Consider the following 26,791-nt stretch of genomic DNA (forward strand, 5'->3'; position numbering starts at 1 on the left):
CTTGCGGTGGGTGCCGCAACAATCATCGTTCCCTAGTTTTTCTAATTCACTAGGAGATTAATGTGAAATCTGCTAGAAGCTTCCATAATTCTGTTTGTCGAGAGAGATGGAAGTAACAGAGCAGTGTGTCTGACTCACTGTGAGTCAGATACTCATGCAAACTCTGTCATCAACCATTGGTTAAAAATTCTGGGGAGGTGACTTGCCTTCTGTAGGCCTCACTTCCTTCACTAATAAATTGGGATAGTTAGAGTATGTAATTTTGGAGCCCCCTTAACCTCTAAATTCTGCGATATTATAGCCAAATTTGCGCACCCCAGCCTTACGTTAACACTTTATTTTCTAATCCAGGAAAAAATCACCTCCTCCTATAAGGAAGTGAACAATGAAACCCTTTTTAATGACCAGAATAGCGCATTCTGCAGCCTCATTGATTTTTGTACGTCACTCTCAAGTTGTCTTTATTCTCTTTTCGTCATATTTTATTTTCAAATTTGTCTTGAAAATGTCAAAACTGCATGTACACAAGGGGGAAAATTAACATGGAACAAAAGACCCAGCCCGGTGGCGCAGCGGTTACGTGTGCACGTTCCACTTCAGTGGCCCAGGGTCCGCTGGTTCAGATTCAGGGTGCGGACATGGCACCGCTTGACAAACCATGCTGTGGTAACTGTGCCACATGCAAAGGAGAGAAGATGGGCACGTATGTTAGCTCAGGGCCAGTCTTCCTCAGCAAAAGAGGAGGATTGGCAGCAGTTAGCTCAGGGCTAATCTTCCTCAAAAATAAAGAAAACATGAAACAAAAATATGTACTGGGAAAACCACTAAAAACTCAATCAAGTGACACCTTTGCCATAGGAACCAATTCTAGTATACTCCCAATTTATCCTTCTCTCTCTCATGTTTTATTTAGAAGCAACACGCCTCTTCTTCCATTGCAAAAACAAATCCTCACAATGATGTTAAATTTTAAGATTCAGTGTTTATGAGAACATTGGAATTAGTCAAGCCTTAAAATTTCTGGCAAAACTAAAAGATTACTGCAACCATGTTTTCTAAGAATGCTTCAGCCAGGACCCCAACAAATGAGTCAGAAATTTAGTGAAACAAAGAGGTAAACACTCTAGGTGTCAGAGGCTTAAAGTTTGGCTTTCAAAGCTCTTTACATAGGACTCGATCTCTCTTGATAAATTCATAACAATGGTTAACATTTTTTATTGTCTCACATAGACACCAGGTGCTTTATCTTATAATCTTTACAAGAAACCAACTCAGATAGCAATTTTACCCATATTTTGCAGAGGATGAAACGAGGTCAGGCAACTCACTTGCCAAAGGTCACTAACTCTGGTTGAAGAGGCATTAACAGATATTGTAACTCACATGTGCCACACTCCAATACTTACATTCTTTTCATTTCAATACAGTTACTATGAGTAAGACAATGTGCTTGTGTTGAGGTTGCCCACATGTTCACATTTAGTGAAAAAGAGAGATGTGCAAATTTACTCTGCTGCAAAAGCAGTCTATAGTAGAACCTGTGACAGAAGCTCAAATGGCCTGTTCCTGTTCACTTGGAGGAGAAATGATGAATGTTTAGCAAGTTGGTGTATATGTTATTTGCCAGAATTCCCCTTAGGGGCAATGCTATATTCGTTAGAGAAAAGTGTAACGATTAAGCCGCTTGAGATACAGAGTGAGGTTCCTCAATCATGGTCAAGTACTAAGAACAACAAAAATTATCACTCAATGTCTAAGGATAAGAAAAGGAGAGACGTGTACCTTTCCTCTTACAGAAAAGGCTGAAAAGAAAGAGTCACTTTATGGGGAAAGGTAAGTAGAGATAGAACAGTGGTCCCCAACCAGGGACGGTTTTGCCCCTCCCCTCCAGGAGACCATTCACAAGATGTGGAGACAGTAGTGGTTGTTTCTTCTTCTCCTGGGGGCAGGGGACGGGCAACGTGCTACTGGCACCTAGTGGGTAGAGGCCAGAAATGGTGCTAAATACCCCACGATCTACAGGTTAACCCCACAGCAAAGAAATATTTGACCCAAAACATCAACAGCGCTGAGATGGAGAATCTCTGAGAGAGTGTAGACAAAACAAATCCAACTGCATAGTTACCCCGAAAGGACATCAGAGGAAAAAATAGAGGATTTCTAAATTATATCTGGTGGGTTGTGCAGAATAAAACTCTCCAACCTTCCTATCCTTGGTATAGTCTGCATCAGGGGTTCTCCACCAGGGCCAATTTTGCCAGTGTCTCGAGACAGATTTGGTTGTCACAACTCGGAGGATGGTTTTGCTATCTCCTGGTTAGAGGCCAGTGGTTCTGCTAAATATCCCACCATGCACAGGACAACTACCAAAAGAAACCGTTATGTGGCGCAAATGTTAGTACTGCCATAGTTGAGGAACCTTACGATAGATTAAGAAAAACTATCCCCGCTCTGAACACTACTGCAGAGAAACCATGAAGGGAGTCTGGTGAAGAAAACAGAGGACACTTACTTCTTGTGCACCATTCAGCATAAAACCCTCCACACAGAATTTCCTGTCTTTAGTATAATCTATATCCATGACTCTCACTCAGAGTTGATTTCGCCACCTAGGGGACATTTGGTAATGTCTGCAGACATCTGTGGTTGTCCCCCCTGGCAGCAGAATGCCTCCTGGCATCCAGTGCATACAGGTCAGTGATAACGATCCTATAATGTACAAGTCAGCACCCTACAGCCCAAAATATCTATGGTGTTGAGGTAAAAAAACTATGGTTTACATTGACCAACAAAGTTTTTGTAAATGAATTGTTCTTTAGAAACTCAAAGAAATACTGAGTTCTGCATCCAAACTGGAACTGACTGAAAGGACACTGAACATGCATTGACACAAAATATTACAAAGTTTGAGGATTCAGCTGACCTCAGAGCTATTCCTATAAATTGCTTAGCATGGTGATTCACATTCAGTAGGTACTCAGTAAATAGTAGATCCCTTCCACTCTGCTCTCCCATCGCCCATGATATAACGCTTGTTCACATTTCTGGATGCTGTTCCTCACACTGTTTCCCCCCTTTAGAACACCCTTTCTCGTCTCTGCTACATCAAACCAGATTCATCATTCCAAGTTCAGCCAAAGTGCGACATCTTCCCTAAGATCCTATCCACTCTCCTCCATTTCACATCTTCTCTAGCTCCTATCTACCAATCACGTTGACATTTGTACTACAATAGTCTGCATTCCTGCAGAGGCAATTTGGAAAAATTCAAATTAATTGAGTCAATGCACTATCAAATATGTAAATACATTACAAATATCTAACAAAACAGCTTTATCCTGTATGATTGACAAACCACGAGAGAACTGTCCAGAGCTAAATCTGCATAAATACCTAGTACATGATAAAAGTGGAATTTTTAAATCCATGAAGAAAGGAAAGTCTATTCCAAAAGAAATTTTAAAAATTAACATATACATAATACATACATGCATATACATGTGCACCAGGACAATCATCAACCATAAAACTCCTACTGTTAAAAAAGTCCACACTAGATTCATTTTATAAAAAATAAAAGAAATTGAGTTCTCGTCAAGATGGCGCTGTGAGCAGACGTTGAACTCGCCTCCTCCCACAAACACAACCAGGTTACAATTTTACGAGGAATCACCCTGGATTGAAAACTGAAAACTGGATAAAAAGAACCCCCACAACAAGGGACAGTCCTGACGAAAGCAGAAGAGGCAGTAACTCCGGCCAGAGAGGAAAAAAGCCACCTTTGGGAGCAGCGGAGCTTCTCAGCTGGCCAGGCGGGAGCCAACCTAAGGTACGCAGTGCTCCCTGGAGGAGTGAGGTCCGGAGCAGGGGCAATACTACTATAACCATCCTTCAGACTCAGCCCAACTGAGGGGGGGGGTCTTACTGTCTGGCTTTGCTGACTATTAACTGCAGCGAGATCACCCCAGAAAAGCTATCAGCCAAAAGCCGAAAAGATCTGGGTCTTAAAGGGCCCACGCACAAACTCACTCATTGCAGCAACCTAAAATCACCAGAGAGAAGGCTGACTGTCCTTTGGTAAAACGGGACTCATGAGAGGAGGGTCCTCTCCAGAGACTGAGACATTGGTGGGGGCCATTGTTCTGAGCTGGTCCAGGCGTGCTGATATGGACACAGGTGGGGGCCAGTGAGGTGCGTCCCCTGGGCTGTTAGCCCAGGGGTCTGCCACACCCACTAGAGCACAGATTTAATCCAGTTCAGCCAGGGCAGGCAACCCCTCCTAGGGACTGGCCCCACCTAACAGCAAGCCCTCAGACTACTTTTCAGCCTGCATAGACTGAGTGCCTTGATCCTCTACAGGCAGGCAAAGGTGTCTGCCTCTGTGGGGCAGGGCTTGTGTGAGGACCAGGTGAACTGTGGGGGGCATTGGGGCAGAGGTGGGGGCCTCTGCAGTGTGGTGGTGGGGTACGCTCCAGGGGGTTGAGAAGTGTGCACGGACCAGGACTGTGCTGACAGTGTATGTGGTCCAGAGGGGGGTGAGGCTTATCAGCGGCAGAAGACTTGTGTTTCACAAATAGCCATAAAAAGGATCAGCCCCACCTTCCAAAGCCTGAAACAACTGAGTGCCTCCATGCCAAGGGCTAGCCCTACTCAGCTGCACTCCTAAGAGAACTGACATCAGCCTTGTTGGCCTCAGGCCTACCACAACTGTACGCCCCTGAGCCTAGCAACCAGCTACACTGGGTACCAACCCAATTAAGAGGACAATTGCAATAAGAGTGTGCTAATAGGCGGGACCAAGATGGCAGAATGAGTGGTCTTCTTTGTCTCTCCCCCCTTGAATCTACAACTAACTAGACATTCACCGATTAACAAAGGATATCCAGACAGCATCTCAAGACGCCTAAGAGTCTCGTGCTACTATACATCAGAAGGCAGACGGACTTCCCCCCAGGAGGAGGTGGAAATAGGTGAAAACTCTCCGACCCCTGACCCCCGACCCCCAGACAGCCTAGTTCCTGCAGGAGGCTCTCTTCCAGCAGACTCCCCCATAGCATCACCACACACCAAGGGCAGGAGTGTGCACTCACCAGCTGAGCGACAGTGGAAACAGGTGACAACAGCCCTACTCAAGACCCCCACGATTACACCTAAGCCCAGGGGAAATCACCAGGGTCCTGCACCCACCAGCAGGGAAGGCCTCCGTTCACCATTAGCAGGGAGGCCCCGCCCAGAATCCAGAACAAAGGGAAGCTCCCCGTGGGTGGACTCCCCAGCACGGCACCAGACCGCAAGCTGCTGCTGGGCCCATGGTCGCCGGTGCACAGGTCGGTGCAGGGGGCGCCCAGACTTCCTGTAGACGTGCTTGGGGACACGGTTGGAGCTCCAGCACCCGGCTCTGCAGCCTGGGGGGAGGCTCCGGGGTCCCGCACCTCCCCAGTAGGGAAAGCCTCTGCTTGCCATTAGCTGGGAAGTGCCGCCCAGAATCCAGAACAAAGGGAAGCTCCCAGCGGGTGGATCCCCTGGCACTGCACCACACTGCCAGCTGCTGCTGGGCCCACGGTCTCTGGCACAGGGGTTGTCCGGACTTCCCGTGGACGTGCTTGGGGACTGGATAGAGCTCCAACACCTGGCTCGGTGGCCTGGGGGACGCTCCAGGGTCCTGCAACCCCTCAGCAGGGAGGGCCGCTGCTCGCCATTGGCAGGGAGGCCCCGCCCAGCATTTGGAACACCAGGAAGCTCCCTAGAGCAGAATTCCCCACAAAGCAGCAGCTTACAGGCCACTGCCAGGCCCACGGACTCTGGCCGTGTCCCAGATGAGGCAAGGGCTCCCAGAGAACCCATCAGAGGGGAGTGGGGCAGAGTGGAGCTCCGGTGAAACAGCTACATAGCCAAGGGGGGAACTCCAGGTTCCTACAGCAGCCTCAGTGAAAGCCTCTGCACAGCACTAGTGGAAAGGTCCCGACTGGCAATCGCAAGGTGGAAGGCCCTGGGGCAAAAGTAGCACAGCTAGGTGAGCTAACGACAGACTGCAGAAGATACCCATAGCTCTGCTGGGACCTATAGTGGACAAGTGTGATCTTGTGGGATCTGTTAGGGACAAAGCGGCAATTATAGCTGATCCTGCTCCTGGCTGCTTGGAAAGCCCACAACACCGCTGCAGACCACAAGGAGGGAGCGCGTCTAAGTGGGCTGCTACAGTAGGCCCTAGCAGCCTGAGGCCCCCTTGCGATTGCCCCCACAACCGACGACCTCACAGGACCACTGTGACTACGAGGAGGGGTCCAGGTCCAGTCAGTAACAGCTGACAGGGTTCCTGATTGGTGCAGTCTAAACAGCTGCACCCCCCACACCAGTTGCAACAAGTAGAAGCAGCGACTAAACTCTATCTCTATGCAGAGGCACAAATCCACGCGATCAAGCAGTAAGAAAAAATATATATTAAATCTCCAGAACAGAAGGAAAATGCTAAGCACCCAGAAAACAATCCCAAAGACAGTGACATCTATCACCTAAATGATGATCACTTCAAAACTGCCATTATTAAAAAACTCAATGAGTTAAAAGAGAATTCAGATAGACAACTCAATGAGTTCAGGAGCTATGTCACAAAAGAGCTTGACACTATAAAGAAGAACCAATTAGAAATACTGGAGACGAAGAACACAATGGAGGAGATTAAGATAAATCTGGACTCTCTGAACAGTAGGGTCGATAATATGGAGGACTGAATTAGCAATTTGGAGGATAGGAATATAGAAATGCTGCAGACAGAGGAGGAGAGAGAACTAAGACTAAAAAGAAATGAAGAAACTCTCCAAGAATTATCCGACTCAATTAGGAGATGCAACATAAGGATCATAGGTATACCAGAGGGAGAAGAGAAGGAGAAGGGGGCAGAAGGCCTGTTCAAAGAAATAATAGCTGAGAACTTTCCAAACTTGGGAAGAGAGATGGAACTTCATGCAACAGAAGCCAATAGATCTCCAAACTTTATTAACACAAGAAGACCAACCCCAAGGCATATAGTAGTGAAACTAGCAAAAGTCAACGACAAAGAGAAAATACTAAGGGCAGCCAGGCAGAAGAAAATAACTTACAAAGGAACCCCCATAAGGCTATCAGCAGATTTCTCAGGAGAGACCTTACAGGCTAGAAGAGATTGGAATAAAATAGTCAAAACTCTGAAGGACAAAAACCTGCAGCCAAGAATACTCTACCCAGTGAAAATATCCTTCAAATACGATGGAGAAATAAAAACTTTCCCTGATAAACAAAAGTTAAGGGAGTTCATCGCCACAAAACCTCCTCTTCGAGAAATGCTCAGGAAGAACCTCATTCCTGAAAAATCAAAAAAAGGAAACGGGTTACAAAATCCAGAACCAAGGAGACAAGCAGAAGGACAATAACACAAAGTAACAGCTCTCCATCAGGACAAAATGTAAAAGAACCAGAAAACAAGTGATAAAATGGCAACAGTAGGCCCCCACATTTCAATAATCACTTTGAATGTGAATGGATTGAACTCTCCAATCAAAAGGCACAGAGTGGCAGGATGGATCAAAGAACAAGACCCAACAATATGCTGCCTCCAGGAAACACACCTCAGCCCCAAAGACAAACACAGACTCAAAGTGAAGGGATGGAAGACAATACTCCAAGCTAATAATGAACAAAAGAAAGCAGGTGTTGCCATACTTATATCAGACAAAGTAGACTTCAAAGCAAAACAGATAAAGAAAGACAAAGAGGGGCAGTATATAATGATAAAAGGGACGCTCCACCAAGATGACATAACACTTATAAATATATACACACCTAACACAGGAGCACCAAAATTCATAAAGAAACTATTAACAAAACTAAAAGGAGACATCAACAGCAATACAATGATAGGGGACCTCAACACCCCATTAACACCAATGGACAGATCATCCAGACAGAAAATCAACAAGGAAATTATAGAATTAAATGAAAAATTAGATCAGATGGACCTAATAGATATATATAGGACACTTCATCCAAAAACACCAGGTTACACATTCTTCTCAAGCACGCATGGAACATTCTCAAGGATAGACCATATCTTGGGAAACAAAGCAAGCATCAATAAGTTCAAGAGGGTTGAAATAATATCAAGCATCTTTTCTGACCATAATGCTATGAAACTAGAAATCAACTACAAGAATGAAGCTGGGAAAGGGCCAAAAATGTGGAGGCTAAACAACATGCTACTGAACAAACAATGGATTATTGAAGAAATCAAATATTATCTGGAGACAAATGAAAATGAAAACACACCGCACCAAATGATTTGGGATGCAGCAAAGGCAGTCCTAAGAGGGAAATTCATTGCAATACAGGCTCACCTCGATAAGCAAGAAAAATCTTACATAAACAACCTCCAACGACACCTAATGGAATTAGAAAAAGAAGAACAAACAAAGCCCAAATTCAGTAGAAGGAGGGAAATAATAAAAATTAGAGCAGGAATAAATGATATTGAAAGAAAAAAAGACAGCCGAAAGAATGAAACAAAGAGTTGGTTCTTCGAAAAAATTAACAAAATCAACAACCCTTAGCCAGACTCACTAAAAAAAAGAGAGAAATCTCAAATAAATAAAATTAGAAACGAGAGAGGAGAAATCACAACAGATACCGAAGAAATACAAAGGATCATAAGAGAATACTATGAAAAACTATATGCCAACAAATTGAACAACCTAGAAGAAATGGATAAATTCCTAGACTCATACAACCTTCCCAAACTGAATCAGGAAGAAATAGAGGATCTGAATAGACCAATCACAAGTAAAGAAATAGAAACAGTAATCAAAAACCTCCCCAAAAATAAGAGTCCAGGACCAGACGGCTTCTCTGGAGAATTCTACCAAACATTCAAAGAAGATTCAATACCTATCCTTCTCAAACGATTCCAGAAAATAGAGGAAGATGGAGCACTCCCTAATACATTCTATGAAGCCAACATCACCCTGATCCCCAAACCTGACAAGGACAACACAAAGAAGGAAAACTACAGGCCAATATCACTGATGAACATAGAGGCAAAAATCCTCAACAAAATTTTGGCAAACTGAATACAGCAATATATCAAAAAGACTATACACCATGATCAAGTGGGATTTATACCAGGGGCACAGGGATGGTTCAATATCCGCAAGTCAATCAACGTGATTCACTACATTAAGAAAATGAGAAAGACGGCTGGCCCCGTGGCCGAGTGGTTAAGTTCGCGCGCTCCGCTGCAGGCGGCCCAGTGTTTCGTTGGTTCGAATCCTGGGCGCGGACATGGCACTGCTCATCAAACCACGCTGAGGCAGCGTCCCACATGCCACAACTAGAAGGACCCACAACGAAGAATATACAACTATGTACTAGGGGGCTTTGGGGAGAAAAAGGAAAAAAATAAAATCTTAAAAAAAAAAAAAAGAAAATGAGAAAGAAAAACCACATGATCATCTCAATAGATGCACAGAAAGCATTCAACAAGATCCAACATCCATTTATGATAAAAACCCTCAATAAAATAGGTATGGAAGGAAAGTACCTCAACATAATAAAGGCCATATATCACAAACCCACAGCCAACATCATGCTCAACAGACAAAAACTGAAACCCATTCCTCTCAGAACAGGAACAAGACAAGGGTGCCCACCTTCACCACTCCTATTCAACATAGTACTGGAGGTTTTGGCCAGAGCAATTCGGCAGGAAAAAGAAATAAAAGGAGTCCAAATAGGCAACGAAGAAGTAAAACTCTCACTGTTTGCAGACGACATGATCTTATATATAGAAGACCCCAAAAAATCCATAGAAAAACTATTAGAAACAATCAACAACTACAGCAAAGTTGCAGGGTATAAGGTCAACATACATAAATCAGTAGCATTTCTATATGCTAACAATGAACTAACAGAAAAAGATCTCAAGAACTCAATCCCATTCACGATTGCAACAAAAAGAATAAAATACCTTGGGATAAATTTAACCAAGGAAGTGAAAGATCTATACAATGAAAACTACAAGACGTTCTTGAAAGAAATCGAGGACGACATAAAGAGATGGAAAGACATTCCATGCACATGGATTGGAAGAATAAACATAGTTAAAATGTCCATACTACCTAAAGCAATCTACAGATTCAACGCTATCCCAATCAGAATTCCAATGTCATTCTTTACAGAAATTGAACAAAGAATCCTAAAATTCATATGGGGCAACAAAAGACCCCAAATTGCTAAAGCAATCCTGAGAAAGAAGAACAAAGCTGGAGGCATCACAATCCCTGACTTCAAAACATACTACAAAGCTACAGCAATCAAAACAGCATGGTACTGGTACAAAAACAGATACACACATCAGTGGAACAGAATTGAAAGCCCAGAAATAAAACCACACCTCTATGGACAGCTAATCTTTGACAAAGGAGCTGAGGGCCTACAATGGAGGAAAGAAAGTCTCTTCAACAAATGGTGCTGGGAAAACTGAACAGCCACATGTAAAAGAATGAAAACCAACCATTCTTTTTCACCATTTACTAAAATAAACTCAAAATGGATCAAAGACCTAAAGATTAGGCCTGAAACAATAAGTCTTCTAGAAGAGAATATTGGCAGTACACTCTTTGACATCAGCTTCAAAAGAATCTTTTCGGACACCATAACCCCTCACATGAGGGAAACAATAGAAAGAATAAACAAATGGGACTTCATCAGACTAAAGAACTTCTTCAAGGCAAGGGAAAACAGGATTGAAACAAAAAAACAGCCCACTAAATGGGAAAAAATATTCACAAGTTATTTATCCGACAAAGGGTTAATCTCCATAATATACAAAGAACTCACACAACTCAACAATAAAAAAATCAAACAACCCAATTACAAAATGGGCAGGGGACATGAACAGACATTTCTCCAAAGAAGGTATACGGATGGCCAATAGACACATGAAAAGATGCTCATCATCACTAATCATCAGGGAAATGCAAATCAAAACTACACTAAGATATCACCTTACACCTGTTAGAATGGCAAAAATATCCAAAACCAAGGGTGACAAATGTTAGAGAGGCTGTGGAGAAAAGGGAACCCTCATACACTCTTGGTGGGAATGAAAACTGGTGCAGCCACTATGGAAAACAGTATGGAGATTCCTCAAAAAGTTAAGAATAGAAATACCTTCTGACCCAGCCATCCCACTACTGGGTATCTATCCTAAGAACCTGAAATCACCAATTCCAAAAGTTCCATGCACCCCTATGTTCATCGCAGCATTATTCACAATAGCCAAGTCATGGAACCAACCTAAGTGCCCAGCAACTGATGATTGGATAAAGAAGAGGTGGTGTATATATACAATGGAATACTACTCAGCCATAAAAAAGGACAAAGTCGTCCCATTCACAACAACATGGATAGACCTTGAGGGTATTATGTTGAGTGAAATAAGCCAGACAGAGAAAGATCAACTCTGTATGACTCCACTCATAGGGGGTAGTTAACATATGGACAAAGAGAACTGATCGGTGGTTACCAGGGGAAAGAGGGGTGGGGGAGGGCACTAGGGGTGAAGTGGTGTACCTACAACATGACTAATAATGATGTACAACTATAATTTCACAAGGATGTTAACTTTCATAACCTTAATAAAAAAATAAATAAATAAAACAAATTGAAGCTCAGATAGGAAAATAGTTTCTGACATAAATTGGAAAAAGATTTTGACCACACAAGTAGCCGCAGAAAATTAAAGGTAAATGTTAATAGGTTTAACACTGTAAAAATGGAATGTCCAAAATACCATAAAAGGCAAAGGAAACACCAGAAAAATAATTTAAAATATACAACACAATTACCGTTATTTATGTTTAACTACAGAGTTTCACAAAGAAAACATACCAGGTGAATATCAAAGTAGACATATGGGCAGAAATGTAAAAGGCAATTACCAAGACAAAAGTGAACAATAAATGCGAAAAAGTGCTTAACTTCTTTATCATCAAAGGAATGAAATAAACCAATGACATACTTTCTTCTCTAGACAATTGGGCCGTGATTAGAAGGAGACATGAAAATACCTAACACTAGGAAGGATGCAGGGAAATAAACATTGATAAATTATAATTTGGTAAGATTATATTTCTTGGAGGTTTAGTTGAGATGATGTATGAAATCTGTATATGTTTAATAGACTTTAGCCCAGTCATATCACTTGTAGACATTTACCTTAAGGAGATAGTCATAAACACATACCAAGAAGTGTATACAACGCTATTTCTCATACTTTTACATAAATAATTAAATTTGAGGAAAAAACCTGCTAGATATACTACTAATTAATGATACAATGATAAAATACTAGTTAAATAAATGATAGAATGATGGAGCACTAGTTAAATAAATTGCCACATATTTATTCCTGACTTGGAATAGTAGAAATCATCTTCTTAAAGGATATTTAAGAGAATGAGGGAAAGTAATTTATAAAATCAATTCCTTTGTTTTCAGAAAATTACAGTGGTCCATAAATCTAAATACAGAAAAAAACAGAGGACATAGACACACATTACTGATCGCCATAGTCTTCTACATTATGAAGTTATATGTGGCTTTAATCTTTATTTTGTGCCCAAAAAATTTCTTCAAGTAATATCATCTTTATTATGGTAAATATGACGTGGAACACGATTTTTGAATAACTGCTTCAAAGTAACTTAATGAATAATTAAATGACTGAAGAAATTAATTCAAGAGTCATTGTAGTTGAAGGTTTTCAAAACAAAAGCTTCTCTTCTATTTCTGCACTAAAAGGTAAACCTCATGGATAAGAAACTGGTCTCTTTTCCACCACTGCATCTTAAGTGCTAAAAACAACACCAGTGGAATAGAGTAATAGCACAGTAAATATCTGAGCAAACGAATTTATGAACAAAAATAAGTGCATTATTTTATTCTCATGCAGCAAAACTCAACCTTTCTATTTCGGTTCCTTGTTTTCTTTGGTAACATCTGTTGGCCCATAACTCACCTTCTGTTTAATAATCAGAATGATGTTAAGTGTTCCTATGACACAGACAGACAAAAAGAAAAACCAAAGGAAAACGAGAAAACTCTGGGAGGTGTTGGATCTGCCTATTATCTGATAGTGGTGATGGTATCACGGGTGTTTACCTATGTCCAAATTCATCAAATTTTGCACATTAAATATATGCAATTCTTTGTGCATTAATAAAACTGTAAATAAAAAGAATGGGGCTTGGTTTCCAACTTAGGGACCTGTTGTCCTTTCAGAAGTGACCACTGGGAACACCAGTCCTGTTTTTCATTTTTATGATGACATGGATTTCACAGTCAGTGTTTTCTGACTCTAACATAGCAAAATAAGAAGTCAAAAATAATTAGATGACATTGTTAAAAGAAATACTGTTGAAGAGTGAGATTCCAGTTTTACTTAAAAACACTAACTATAACTATGTGTAAATATACTCATGCGTGTTTCTTTGTGCAAGGTCACTCAGACAAAAGCAAAAAAATTGACTCATTAACTCCACTTCTTGATCTGGCCATTCCATGGCCATCAACCCCATCCTCAGGCCTCCTGGTTGTCAAACTGCGGCAGCTGGGTGTTGCTGTGATGCTGAAAGCTATAGCACCGCTATCTCAAATACCAGCAGGGTCACCATGGTGGACAGGTTTCAGTGGAGCCTCTTGACTAAGACAGACTAGGAAGAGGGTCTTGGCCACCCACTTCTGAAAAGATTGGCCACGAGAGCACTGCGAATAGCACTGCAGCATTGTCTAACATTAGCAGCGGGAAAGGACCAGGCAGAGTTCAGTGCTGCTGCACACAGGGTGAGTAGGTGTTGGAGAAGACACGATGGCAATCACAACTTACTTTTGTAACAAACAACACTTTATGTCTAGAAACAAGAGATGTCATATATATTATCAAGAGGAAAACTTGAACATCTCATCTCCTTTTTCAAGAAAACAAACAGCAGAATCTCACAGAAGTCTACTTTCATAGAAAAATAAAATTTGTGGGTTCTTTTTGGTTTTACTTGCAAACTTTGGAATTATTTTCTTTTTAGGATGAAGCAAATAATTGCATGAAAAACTAAAAAAGAGAAAGACATAAATAATTACACAGATTATATTATCAATTCTCTCCACGTGAAGAAATAGTTTTCTAATGTCATAAGATAAATGAGTAAGAAGATGAGATGTTGGCAATGATTTGCTGTTTGTTCCATGGCACCCAAACGAAGGGCCATTTCTATCTCATTTTACAGATCAGAGAACAAATATGACAGAGGTCAAGAAGCTTTCCCAACTTCAAACAGTAAGCGGTTCTACAGGTAAGTAGTACAGCTGACAAGCTCTGTGCTGAAAAGTAAGGATTCAACAAAGAAGCTGAGTAGAGTGTATAGAAACAAAGAAGAGGAGAGAAAGACATTATTAGGGAAAGCATATGGGCAGCTCAGTTTGCACCAACAAAGAACCCTGTACAGGTATTTTCACACTAGGCAATGTTGTCCCTACTCTTCTCCGCGGGCCTGAAGTGTCTCTGTAGCCTTCTAGCACCGGAGAAACCTGCATGATAAACTGAAAGTTTAAAATGTCAGAACTACAGCCAGCAATTAATGCAACCAGACTTTCCAGGAGTCCTTCTAAAACATCAGTCTAAACAGAATGGTGGCATATCTGTTCACCCAGGAATTTAGGAAACTGTGAAACAAAACAACAATAAAAGAAAAGTATGAAATGACATGAAGTAAGAATGCAACGATGCCTTATGTTCCTGGCTGGGGGAAGGGATGGGAACATGTGAGGAGTGCGAGATAAGCAAAAGAACCTGCCACTGTGACAAGTCATACATCCGGTAACCAGCTTATCACCTCTAACGTTGGATTTTCTGGGAACAAGATTATGAAGTGCGACCTTAGCAATATTTAGGGTGGCAGGCATTGTTGGTTTACCTACAGAACAGCCACTCGCACCGCCTCCCTCCTATGCCCCTTCCTATGGGCTGGCACAACCCACTTCCCATTATTAGGTTGAAAAACCCAGAAATTCACTTTCCTAGCTTCCCTTGGAGCTAAAGCACAGGCATGTGACTCAAACCTGGCCTATGGGACTCACAGGAAAGTCTGATTGGCAACTTTAAGGAAAGATCTTCCTCCTTTAAGGACAGAGGCATGTGAGGACAAGCTCTCCGTCCTGCTTTTGTACACAGTTGTGTGAAGACATGAGGCTGTGACAGTCCTTTTCAGGCAGTGAGGAAACGAATCTGAAGAATACTACCAACATGATACATATCACTGAATATAGATTTGGAAAGCACCTGGATCCTGGACGGCACAACCGTGCTGCTGAATTAAACCCTATGTGGCAGCTATGGAGGTGTGCCACTCAGACCTCTGTTCAAGAACGAGCTTGCTGATCAGTTGCAAGGAGTGCACTAGGCTGACAGCCCCCAGCTCAAACAATCCATGGCAGCAGTGAGATGAGGCCAAGCTCTTCCTGGAAGTTCTAGCGAATAACCGAGCGCAGTGGGGCACTGGGGCCCAGTCACATCTGCCCAACAGGGGACTCCTCTCTGGGCCGTGTTTTCAGAGGAGCTCCCTCTTAGGTTGCTTGTGCGTTTCTCAGAGGCTCACCAGAGTCTTAGGCTCTTCCGACCCAAACCTTCCTTCCCTTCTCCTTTCACAGGAATCAGACATGAGCTGTGGTCAGAAGGATTTCCCTGACTACTCCTGATCTTTTTCCTCTTTATGGTTCATAGGTGCTACGTCCAATAAATATTGGACCTCACAAATACACCCAGGAATCCTCCATCTCTGAACCTTGCATTATCTGAAATAATAAATGTCCTTATTGTTTAAGTCATTAGTAGTTCAGTACTGTACTACCAGCAGCACTAATCATCCTAGCTGATAAATTGTAAAAATAGCCCTCCAGTATCTTGTGTGGAGGCACTGAATTTTCCATTATTGAGAAGAGGCCCCGATGAGGTCTACTTTGCTGGGATGAGAGTTGACTAGAATAAGCACATTAAACTCTCCCCCGAAGTTTTATTTAATAGGGACACTAAAAACACAGGATTCTATAGGGGATTGCTGTGATTTTATAAAAACTTAGAAGCATATCAAACAAGCCCAGCTTTTGAACAATCGGCAGCAATTAGAGGAAGAAGTGAGAAACCGGCAGAGTAGAAAACGTGAGCAGTAGTCATGGAGAGACCCAATATCAAGGTCATCTGAACGAGTAGCTTTAACAGCTTGCACACATGGCTGCACCTGGAGTACATCACTGCCTCTGACAGATTTGCAATGTAGCCGACCAGAGAGTTTCTTGCAACTAACAACATAGAGGGGCCTAGAGTGAATGATTCTACCCAATGGACATACATAGCCAAGAGCAATGGGAATCTTCTCTGGAACATGAGGAATTTTAAAAGAAATCTTTTTACACAGAAGGGGAATAAGGAGAGAGGAAGTGATGGGTCATCTTTGTTTTTCCACCTGAGCTTCAAAATTCCATTTAAAAAGAAGCAAATAGCAAGTATTTTCTAAAAAGAATACCCAAAAAGTCAGCAAAACATTTTTCTCTCTCCCCCTGCCTTCCTGTAGCCCAGGCACTCTTCTCTTAATAAAAAAAATGGTAATTGAGGATTGCTGGATGTATTGATTGGATCCAAACCCATAATTAAGAGGAAAGATGGAAGCACTGGTCCTTTCTCTTTATGCTGACTCCTCCATTTCACTTCTGAAATCCTGCTGAAGCTGTTCAATGCCATTCAAGCTCACAAAACTACCATAATCTTTGACATCACTTCCTCTCCTAGCACATAAACGATAGTGAGAGCCTCTTATTGCTTTCCCAACACACGCACACGTTGCCCTTCAGGTCCCTTCTCCCACTGCAAACTTGTTTTCTTCTAGACCTTCCTATAGGGTCAAATGTCTGCAGTGATGTTTACCCAAGCTTTACTAACATCCGTCTAATCATCCAAAGCTTGCGATTTGTTGTAAACTTTCGGCAATAAGTATTCTGATGAGTTTGGGGCAGGTCCTGACTACAATCTCAATTGGAACTCATCTCTCATAGTCAGCAAAATCCCTTTGAAGCCTGAACTAATTGCTTTTAGGCTTGTGTCCTGTGAGGACCCATGTGCTATTTTACATAAATGTTTTAATTTTCTCTGGAATCAATAAATGTGGCCCTGTCACATCTCTTCCCAGGCATTTCTGGCTTTATTCTGTTTGTAGGTCTTTCCTACAACACACACCCTCTCTTATAGTAATTTCTCAGGAAACCGTATGACATTCCATTTTAACTTTACTATCTCATGGATAAAAGAGCGTAAAATCATGTTAACTAAAGGGAGTAAGCATCTTCTGCTTCTGGGAAATAGTCTCCTCCTTACGCTCCCCTTCCACAGTTCAAACACGTGTGTGTGTCTAATTTTTCTGAGAACACACAGCCTGCCTGACCACTACCTCCTCCAGACCACACTCTGTCTTTCAGAGCTCAGAATATGGTACAGAATACGCAGAGTAGGCTGAACTTAACTGTTCCTGTAGATAAGGAGCAAAGATCTCTCCCTGTTCTTAGAAGATACTGGTTGCTGCCCCAGCTTCAAGTATAACGTAATGGTTAACGGTGAAGTCTTAGGAGTGACAAAGACCTGTATGAATCAGTTCCGTGAATTTAGGCAAGTCATATAAAAGCCCTAAGTCTTGGTTTTATCAGCTGTAAAAGATGGATGGAGATTTTAATTTCTGCTTCTGAAAGATTAAATGATATGCATATAAAGCACCCAGGATAAAAGAGACATTAACATCATCCTCAACAGTTTTTTAAAACAGGAGAGGATGGTATGGGGAGACGATGTTAACACTCAGGCCAATTCAACCTAATTGTCACTCCCACAAATTATAAATGTTAATGTATTACAAAAAGAATTCCAAAAACATGGTGGCTTCGTTTTGGGAGGTGTTTCCATAAAGAAGACCCTCGTTGGGTCTCTCTACCTGTGGAACACGCATGTTCTTCACCTCTGTTTCTCTGTGCACGTCCGCTCCATTCTTCTCCCTCCACAGACTGCCATTTGCTGTTTCTCCATGCACGTGGTGGAAGATGGCTGATTCCACAGCTCTCTGGTTTACATTACATATGCTCATGACATCAGGCTGGGTTGAGCTAGCCTCTCTCGTCTTTAAGTTTATACCTCTGTAAGAGAAGATCTGATAGGTCTAATTTCGACCAGGTGTCCACTCACGCTCCAATCAAGTGTTATGAGGGGGAGGGCTGATGGTAATAGGGCCCTCTAAGAAAAACACGGCTGCTAGGACCCCGTCCCTCTATTTGAGAGAAGGTAGATTTCAAAGGAGAGGGTCCTTAGAGGCCAAAGTATTAAATTGTTTTCCTTACAAACAAAACTCATATGTATTTGTCGTGTTACACATCCAGTTAGCAGCTCTAGTTGTCCCATATACCCATATTCTTTCTCCTCTTCTGGAACTCCAATGACATGACTATTACAGCTTTTATTATTGTCCACAGATCCCTGAGGCTCTGATAACTGTCTTTTCAGTCTGTTTTCTCTCTGTTGTTAAGATCAGGTAATTTCTCATGTTCTCTCATCAAGTTCACTGCTTCATTCCTCTCTCATCTCCAGTCTTGACTGAGTCCACGTAGGGAAGTCATTAGATTTTTCAGTTCTAAAATTTCTATTTAGTTCTTCTTTCTATCTTCTACTTCTTCCTAAGACTATTTTTTTCTTGCTTGTTTCAAGTATGTTCATAACGGCTCACTAAAGCTTTTTTCTGATGGTTGCCTTTAAACCCTTTTCAGATAATTCCACTGTCTGTGTCTTCTCAATGGGAGCATCTATTAATGTCTTTTTCTCATTTGGCTTGAGATTTTCCTCGTTCTAGATGAGTGATACTCACTTCTATCTCAGATGTTTTGCGTATTAGGAGACTTTGGATATTATTTAAATCTTCCGTTTTAGCAGGCCTCCACTGATAGCATGCTGCTGCGGGAAGTCGGGCCCAGCCTCATTACTGCCAGGCAGGTGTGGAAGCTCAGGCTCCCCATTCAGACTTCACATACACTGGAGAAAGCAAGGTATGTCTCAGTACTGCTAGGTGAGGGTGCAAATCCAGGCTCCCCATGTGGTTTCCACTGACATGATGGCGGTAGTGATGTGGACAGGGCATCCAATTACTTCTAGGCAGTGCTGAAAATATAGTCTTGGAGACTGGGCTTCTCAGACACCCCCCATTGGGAGAAGTAGAGGTGTCTCATTACCAATGGATGGAGATGGAAATCTAGGAAATCCACGCTTGGCCTCTGCTGATGCAGCCAGGGGAGGTGCACTATGTTCTTGGCTTTGGCTTTTTTCTGTGATCTGTGAGCAGGCAGTTATCATCAAAAAGATTTCCTTCTTGCTCGGCTGCTCCTTTCCTGCTCCTTTGGCTCAAAAGAACAGGTTTTTCTTGGGACATGCTTTTTGCTGTGCCTGTGGGTGTTTCCGGGCTGCAGGCTTCTACAGCACCCAATCCAAGACATAAGGGAGGCAAAAAGAAAACCCAGGGAACTCACCATTTTCTCAGTCCCCAAGTTCCAAAGTCCTCAGCTGGTCTGCCTTCTGTCTCCAGATGTCAGATTCTTCTTGTTCATTTTACATATTAAATAAAATAAGCAAGAAGAATAGGGAAAATGTGCCTACACCATCTTGTCCAGAATCAGAGGTCTCCCCTTTTACTTTTTCTTAACGTGGCCACTAGAAACTTTCAAATTGGATCTGTGACTCACATTATATTTCTAGTGGACAGAGCTGCTGTAGATGTTAACTTTCTCACTTGCAAATGAGAGGGTTAGAAGACATGCACTCCCGAGTCGGTCCTTTCCACCTCTAAAATCCCACGATTCTAAGGATTGTTGTTTGGCTTCTGCATATAACGCAAATAACGTAGATAACACCGTCCTTCTTTCCCCTTACCTACACCATAGCTCTCAGAAGGGAAGGACAGTCATGGGCTGCATAATAACGTCTTGGTCAATGACGGACCGCATATACAATGGTGGTCCCATAAGATTACAAGGGAGCTGAAATATTTCTATTGCCTAGTGATGTCGTAGCCAATGTAAAGACGTAGGGCAACACATTACTCACGTGTTTGTGGGATGCTGGTGTAAACAAATCTACTGCACTGACAGTCACATAAAAGTATAGCACCTACAATTATGTTCAGTACAGAATACCTGATAATGATAAGGAACAACTATGTTACTGGCTTATGGATTTACTATACTATACTTTTTATCGTTATTTTGGAGTGTACTCTTTCTATGTATAAAAAAGCACTATGCCGTGTTACAGTGGCAGCAGCCTCTTACATCTTGTGGTTACTGCATCACTTAATTGCATGAGTTTCTCTTGTGCTTGTTTTAAGTACACTCTGTGATGTTCCTACAATGGCAAAATCACCTAACAACACATTTCTCAGAACATTGCCCCTCGGTTAAGCGACACAGGGCTGTAGTCCTGGAAAGCCCTTCAAATGCCTCAAAAGGGACCCAAAGGATAATTCCAAGTTATTATTACTTTAAAAATGAATGCCAATAGGATAACATTTCCATAGAAAATTGTTGGTAAGAATTTCTCCCCATGAGCATATTGCAGGTGCCAATCAGCTTACAATTTCTTTTTTTTTTATTTGTTTATTTTCGGATGTACATCATAATATACTTCGAATTCTGTGTAGATTACATCATGTTCACCACCCGAAAACTAAATATAGTCCACCACCTCACATGCGAGCTTAGTCACCCCTTTTGCCCTCCCTCCTCCCCCACTTCCCCTATGGTAACCACCAATCCAATCCCCAATGCTATGGGTTTGTTTGTTGTTGGTTTTATCTTCTACTTATGAGTGAGATCATACGGTATTTGACTTTCTCCCTCTGACTTATTTCACTCAGCATAATACCCTCAAGGTCCATCCATGTTGTCACAAATGGCCGGATTTCATCATTTCTTAAAGGCATAAAGATACTTGCACCCCTACGTTCATTGCGGCATTATACACAATAGCCAAGACTTGGAAGCAACCTAGGTGCCCATCAAGAGACGAATGGATAAAGAACATGTGGTATTTATGCACGATGGACTACTACTCAGCCATAAGAAATGATGAAATCTGGCCATTTGTGACAGCTTACAATTTCTTTTACTCCTTACACCGAAAGGAGAATTACTTATGTCGATAGCCTCACTTCTTCATATACCAAAATAATGCATCCCCCTGCCCTGTGGAGAATACACTAAATTTGATGGAGAAAGGTTTAATGGGTGGTGAAAAGGAGCACTGTAATCTCCTTGAAAGAAATCCTAGTACTTCCTCTCCCTCCTTTTAGAAAGAATTTCCTTTTCTGAAACTGTTAACGAGAAGTTTTTGTTTCCCTGTAAGTCTCTCCCTCATCCTATCCTCCCAGGTACTTTGAAAGACTATTAAAGTGCGTTTCCTTCCAATACTGATGTTAAGCACTTTTCCTGAAATCCAATGGATCCTTCACAGAACAATCCCAGTAACTTGCCCCTGACATCTTGGTTTCCTAGCAGCTTTCTTTAGAAATTAAGACAGTGCCTTTCAGCCTTCGGGGCAACATGTAAAGTTCTCTCCCCATCACTCCAAAGTTCCCCAGTGGTCCAGTTGTCTCTCATCCCCATTGCTTCCCAGCAACATGTGTTTCTCCATCACTCCACAAAAAGGGTCTTCTCGAAAGTCATTGACAATTTCTTTCTCCCAAATTCAGTAGTCTATTTACCTCCTGTCCTTTATGAAGTATTTTAAATTGTTTATCAAGCCTTCCTGACATGTTCTCTTGCCTTCTTTCTTATTATACTGTTCTCTTCTGATCCTCTTGAATTTTTCTTCTTTCCTCACTTGACTCCCTGTCCTCTTCTCGTTATCTAATTATATGAATTCTCTGATTCTTTACGATATCCTTAAACGTTTTCTTGGTACTCTCTACATCTCGGGAAGAATATTCATTCTCTCAGTTTCAAATATAACTTCTATGCTGATTATTCTCATCTCTCTCCTCCTGCCTTCTCATCTGAAGTACAGTCCCAAATCTCCACTCCTCCTTAGCATTTCCACTTGCATGTCCGCACGACGCCACAAACTGGACATGTGTCAAACCAAACTCCTCTTCTTGGCTTACAAATTACTTCCTCTCCAACTGTCCTGTCATATGGCTCCAAGATTCTTTGCTCCAAAGAATTTCCAACCTATAAGTTTGAGTCATCTTGGATTAAGTACTCCTTTCATCCCATCTCTAGAATCAGCCACCAAATCAAGCATGTTTTCCTGTACAAATAGGAGTGGAGTGGAAAAGGCCTTTAAAGAAGTCAGACCTGTGTTTAAATTTAGCTAAACTGTTCACCATAACTTTGCATGGACTTAGATGAATTATGTAACCTCACTGAGTTTCGGTGTTTTCACAGCAAAAAGGACAATACACCTGCTATGGGGCTGCAATGATGATTTAACAAGATAATGCATTTAAAATGTTTGGCATATAGTAGGACTAAAACACGTTAGTTGCGAGCTTTCTAGCTCTTCCTTTCTCTGAATTCCCACTGCACCACTCTGTTCAAGTCTTTCCCTCCAATGTACTTAAAATACCACATACACAGCCCCATTCTTTACTTCATTTCACTGCATCCTACTTTCCCCATATGGACTTGCTTCCCTAATTAATACTTACAGTGTCATATGACACCTTCACTCCAGGTTCACTCTCTCTTCTTACCATATTAACTTCAAACTTCTTTGGTTGTCTTCACGGTTCCTGTAAGTTTCTTTTCCTCTTCGCCGCACCACTCTATTTTTCTCCAAACGATTTCTCTTTTCTCCGTAACTTGAATCTTCTGTCCTAGTCCTCCAGGCTGCCCTAATGTCCTCCCCAAGGCCACATTGGTTTCTTCCCCTGAAACTTTAACATCCTCCTGTCTCTGATTTTATACGTCCTGGTAAAAGATCAGACCTAGATCCCTTATAGGTCTCTTCCCCAACTCTCCAGCCTCTGAGACCCTCTCAAGCCCTTCTTGCCTGCCATCATGATTAATACCCAATAGCACTCTGAATTGTTTCTTTCCTAATGTGCTAGATGAGTGCTTCTAATTCATTGGTTTTCACACACCAGTAACCTTTCAAAATTAAACCTGGCTACTGGCATTAGTTTTACTTTTTTGTATCTTGCAAAGACCTTTGAAAATCATTTCTCATCCTCCTTTTAATTTTAAAAGGATATTTTACAACGAAAAATGGGCACAACGTTAGAATTGAAAAGGTTAAATGGAATGCATTTAGATTTATGGAAGAAACCTTATTTACCTTAGTACTTTTCATTTTGATATGGACCAGAGGAAACTATCAGGGAAACTCTTGGACCGGCATTTGGGAAGGGGCATAATTGTCTCTATACACCTAATGCTTCTATAACATGGATAATTGAGGTTTGGAGAGTTCCTACTATGAACCAAGTAGTGTAACCATGTGTGTGTCTCCAGGCGTATGAGATAGGTATTAGTATGTCATTCTACAGGTAGCAGAGAGAAGGGATAAGAAGCTTGGGACTTGCTCAAAATCTCACAGCTAGTAAGTGGTAGAATTGAGAGTTGGACCCAGTTCTTAAGGTTCCAGTGTTCTTGCCCACTACCCCATACTGCTGCCGCCTCCGTAGATTACAGTATTGAGTATGGCTCTGTGCAGAAAGTAAACACTCCAACATGTACAAGAACGACGGCAGGGTTGCCATAATATGTTGCATCTGTAGACAGAGTAATGGCCCGACAGAATCAACCAATTAGACCATTTCTACAGGAATTTATAAGATGCAAAGTGCTCCACAGATGTAAAATCAACTATGATTCTTATAATCACCAATGCTAACTGGAACTCCACAAGTCTAGTTTGGCTTAGATCATCAAAGGAAGTTTACTAAATAAAATACTACCAAGATTGTTTCTAAAGATTGTTTCCCACCTGTAAGAATGCGTTAGGCTATCAATCTTAACTTATCCACAGGAAAATTTTGTGAAAATTAGAGTGATTGGAAATTAGCTCAATTCAGTGCCTGTAATGTTTCACTCTCCTACTGTTGCCTATAAGGTTAAGTATAAGGTAAGGGACCACACTAAGCAAAAGGGTGAAGAGTGTCTTAAACGTACTGTCTTCCCTTTCATTACCTTTCTTCTTACCTTCAGACATGCTTTACCAGAAACTCAAACCCTTCCTCCTTTGCCTCCGCCTCCCCTTTAACAACCACTAGAATGCATCTAATTGAGAAGTTCACGCTTTTGTGTTTTTTTTTCAAAAGCAAGTTAATAAGGTACCAAGTCATAACCCACGGGGATAAATATCTAATGGGAACATTTCAGACATACGAGATAAGCCTGTGGCAAAGATATTTGAAGCAAAGGATGTCACACTGGTGGCCCTTAATTTAGGTGACAGTCAATCTCTCCAAGTGAAAAGACCAATCATAGATGGTAACGAATGACCCTGAAGACTCAAACTCTCTTAGAACCTGCAATACCCATAAAAGTCTTCTAAGCCAGTCATTCACTACAATGAGTTCCACATTAAAGTGCCCTGCTCTTGTACTCAGACTTTACAACCACCTTTCTCCCTACTCCATGACTTCTCTCCACTTCCTTCTCACGGCTTCTTCTGTTTTCCCATATCACCCACATAAAACATGAGGAGCAGAAACAAGTCACTTCACAGCAGAGGAATAAGAGCCCCTGTCTGCAAGTCAAGAAATTTTTCTCACTTGATACTCTCAGGGACTTGCTGAGTACTCCAGGTCAAGTCCAGAATGATTTTAGGGCCTCAAGTTCATCCTCTCTGTAATGAAGGAGAAGAACAAGATGACCTCTGATGGAGCCAACAACTCTACGGGTCTGTGGTTCTGTAACATGTAGCATTCTTCAACATGAAAAAGAAGGCATAAAGACAGAGACACAGAAACATGGCATACACTTCAATAATTAAAAGGCACACTTGACAAAACAAATTTTCCTTTTTAATAGTTGTTTAGAAGATATGAGAAATGCTTTAAAAAAACTCCACGTATGATTCCTGGAGAAGCATGGAGGCGTTGTAACGTGATTTGATAGGAATACATTCAGCTGAACAACGCGGTGAAAAGAAAAGTGCATCAGACAATCTAAATTTGCCCAGAGCAGTGTTCTCCAAATTGTGTTACAAAGAACCTTACTAGTTGTACAAAACGCTATTAAGAATTGCTTTTAAAAAGGAGGTGGGTCTTTGAGGGTCAGCTGCACTTATTGACTTGCTTCCAAAGAACAGAGTAAGGAAAAGGAGAAATAATAATTGCAGAGTGGGGAAAACCCAGCTAACACCACTTAACCAAGTGACCAAGGTTAACATTACCACTGACAGGTCATGTTACCTCAGCTACCAGCCAAGATGATGTGGCAGGAAGGGCACTTCACCTCTCTGATGTTTTTCCAAAAATTCATAAGCCAAGTCTAATTGTGAGAAATTACACCAGGCATACCCAATTCGAAGGACATTCCTCAAAATGTCAGAGCATGACTCCTTAAGCTGGCAAGGTTATGAAAAGTAAGCAAAGGCTGAGAAACTGTCACCAAACATACATGACACCTAAATGCACTGTGGTGTCCTGAACTGGATCCTGGAACAGAAAAGTACATTAAGGTACAACTGGTGGCATAAAGTCTGGCGTTTGGTTGATATTATCACACCAATATTGATCTTTCCTATTTGACAAATGTACCATGGTAGGGTGAAATGATCTAATTGGAGGAACCTGAAACTGGATGAGGAGTTTATGAGAACCCCTTGTACAATCTATGCAAGTTTTTTGTAAATCTCAAATGATCCCAAATGTAAAGTTTAGTTAAAATACTGAGAAGAGGTTCCATCGGCAAATTACTATGGCAAGTTGTGGCTCAAAAATGCCCACTGGAGTTTCTCAATTCCTATGACTACAAGAGCTGCTGAGATACCTAAGGTGCACTGTGACTCTCACAGAAGGGCTATAGGGTTCTATCTTTCCCACACATATTTCGCCAGCAACCTTTGTTTTTTTTTTTCAGAAAGCATCTTTCAGGAAAAGTACTGGCAGAGAGAACGTTTTTCCCAATGTGTCAAAGTCTTCTACCTGATATCTGACCATGTTCAAATCAGCAACTTTGGCTGGAGAGAGAAAGATGCCATGAACGTTTAGTTGCCAGAAGACTTGAAACTAGAGAATAATAGCATGAATGAGAGAATCAGCATTAAAAAACCAAAACTAACAGGATGAATACAAAACGATAAATATAGAGCCTATTTTTAGTTAAGCAGACAAAAAGAAAAAAAGCAAAAAGCAACCATTTTAAGTACGGGTAGAGGAAAAATGGACTTAAATGCCCCTCATGTTCCTGTAAGCAGCATTGTTTCTTAAGAGTTCATAGGTACAGCTGTCTCGTTTAGTGAAGAGGACCTACTAGTAAAGGTAAGACCATTGGTGGGGATTTCTTTGTTTAGCTCGACGCATCATATCATAAAATGTCCTCAAAGGGGGCTGCCCCGTGCCACAGCGGTTCAATTCGGTGCGTTCCACTTCGGCAGTCTAGGTTCACGGGTTTGGAGCCCGGGTGTGGACGTACACCACTCCACAGTCATGCTGTGGTCATAACCCACATATAAAGTGGAGGA

At 41.7% G+C, this 26,791-nt stretch overlaps 1 long non-coding RNA gene across 1 annotated transcript in view; it reads right to left on the reverse strand.

Annotated features, from left to right (window-relative positions):
* Positions 1–26,791, reverse strand: part of LOC123282457 (uncharacterized) — a 779,045-nt gene that overhangs the window by 519,378 nt on the left and 232,876 nt on the right. The window lies entirely within an intron of this gene.

Source organism: Equus asinus, chromosome X (genome assembly GCF_041296235.1).
Source record: "Equus asinus isolate D_3611 breed Donkey chromosome X, EquAss-T2T_v2, whole genome shotgun sequence".
Classification (NCBI taxonomy): Eukaryota; Metazoa; Chordata; class Mammalia; order Perissodactyla; family Equidae; genus Equus; species Equus asinus.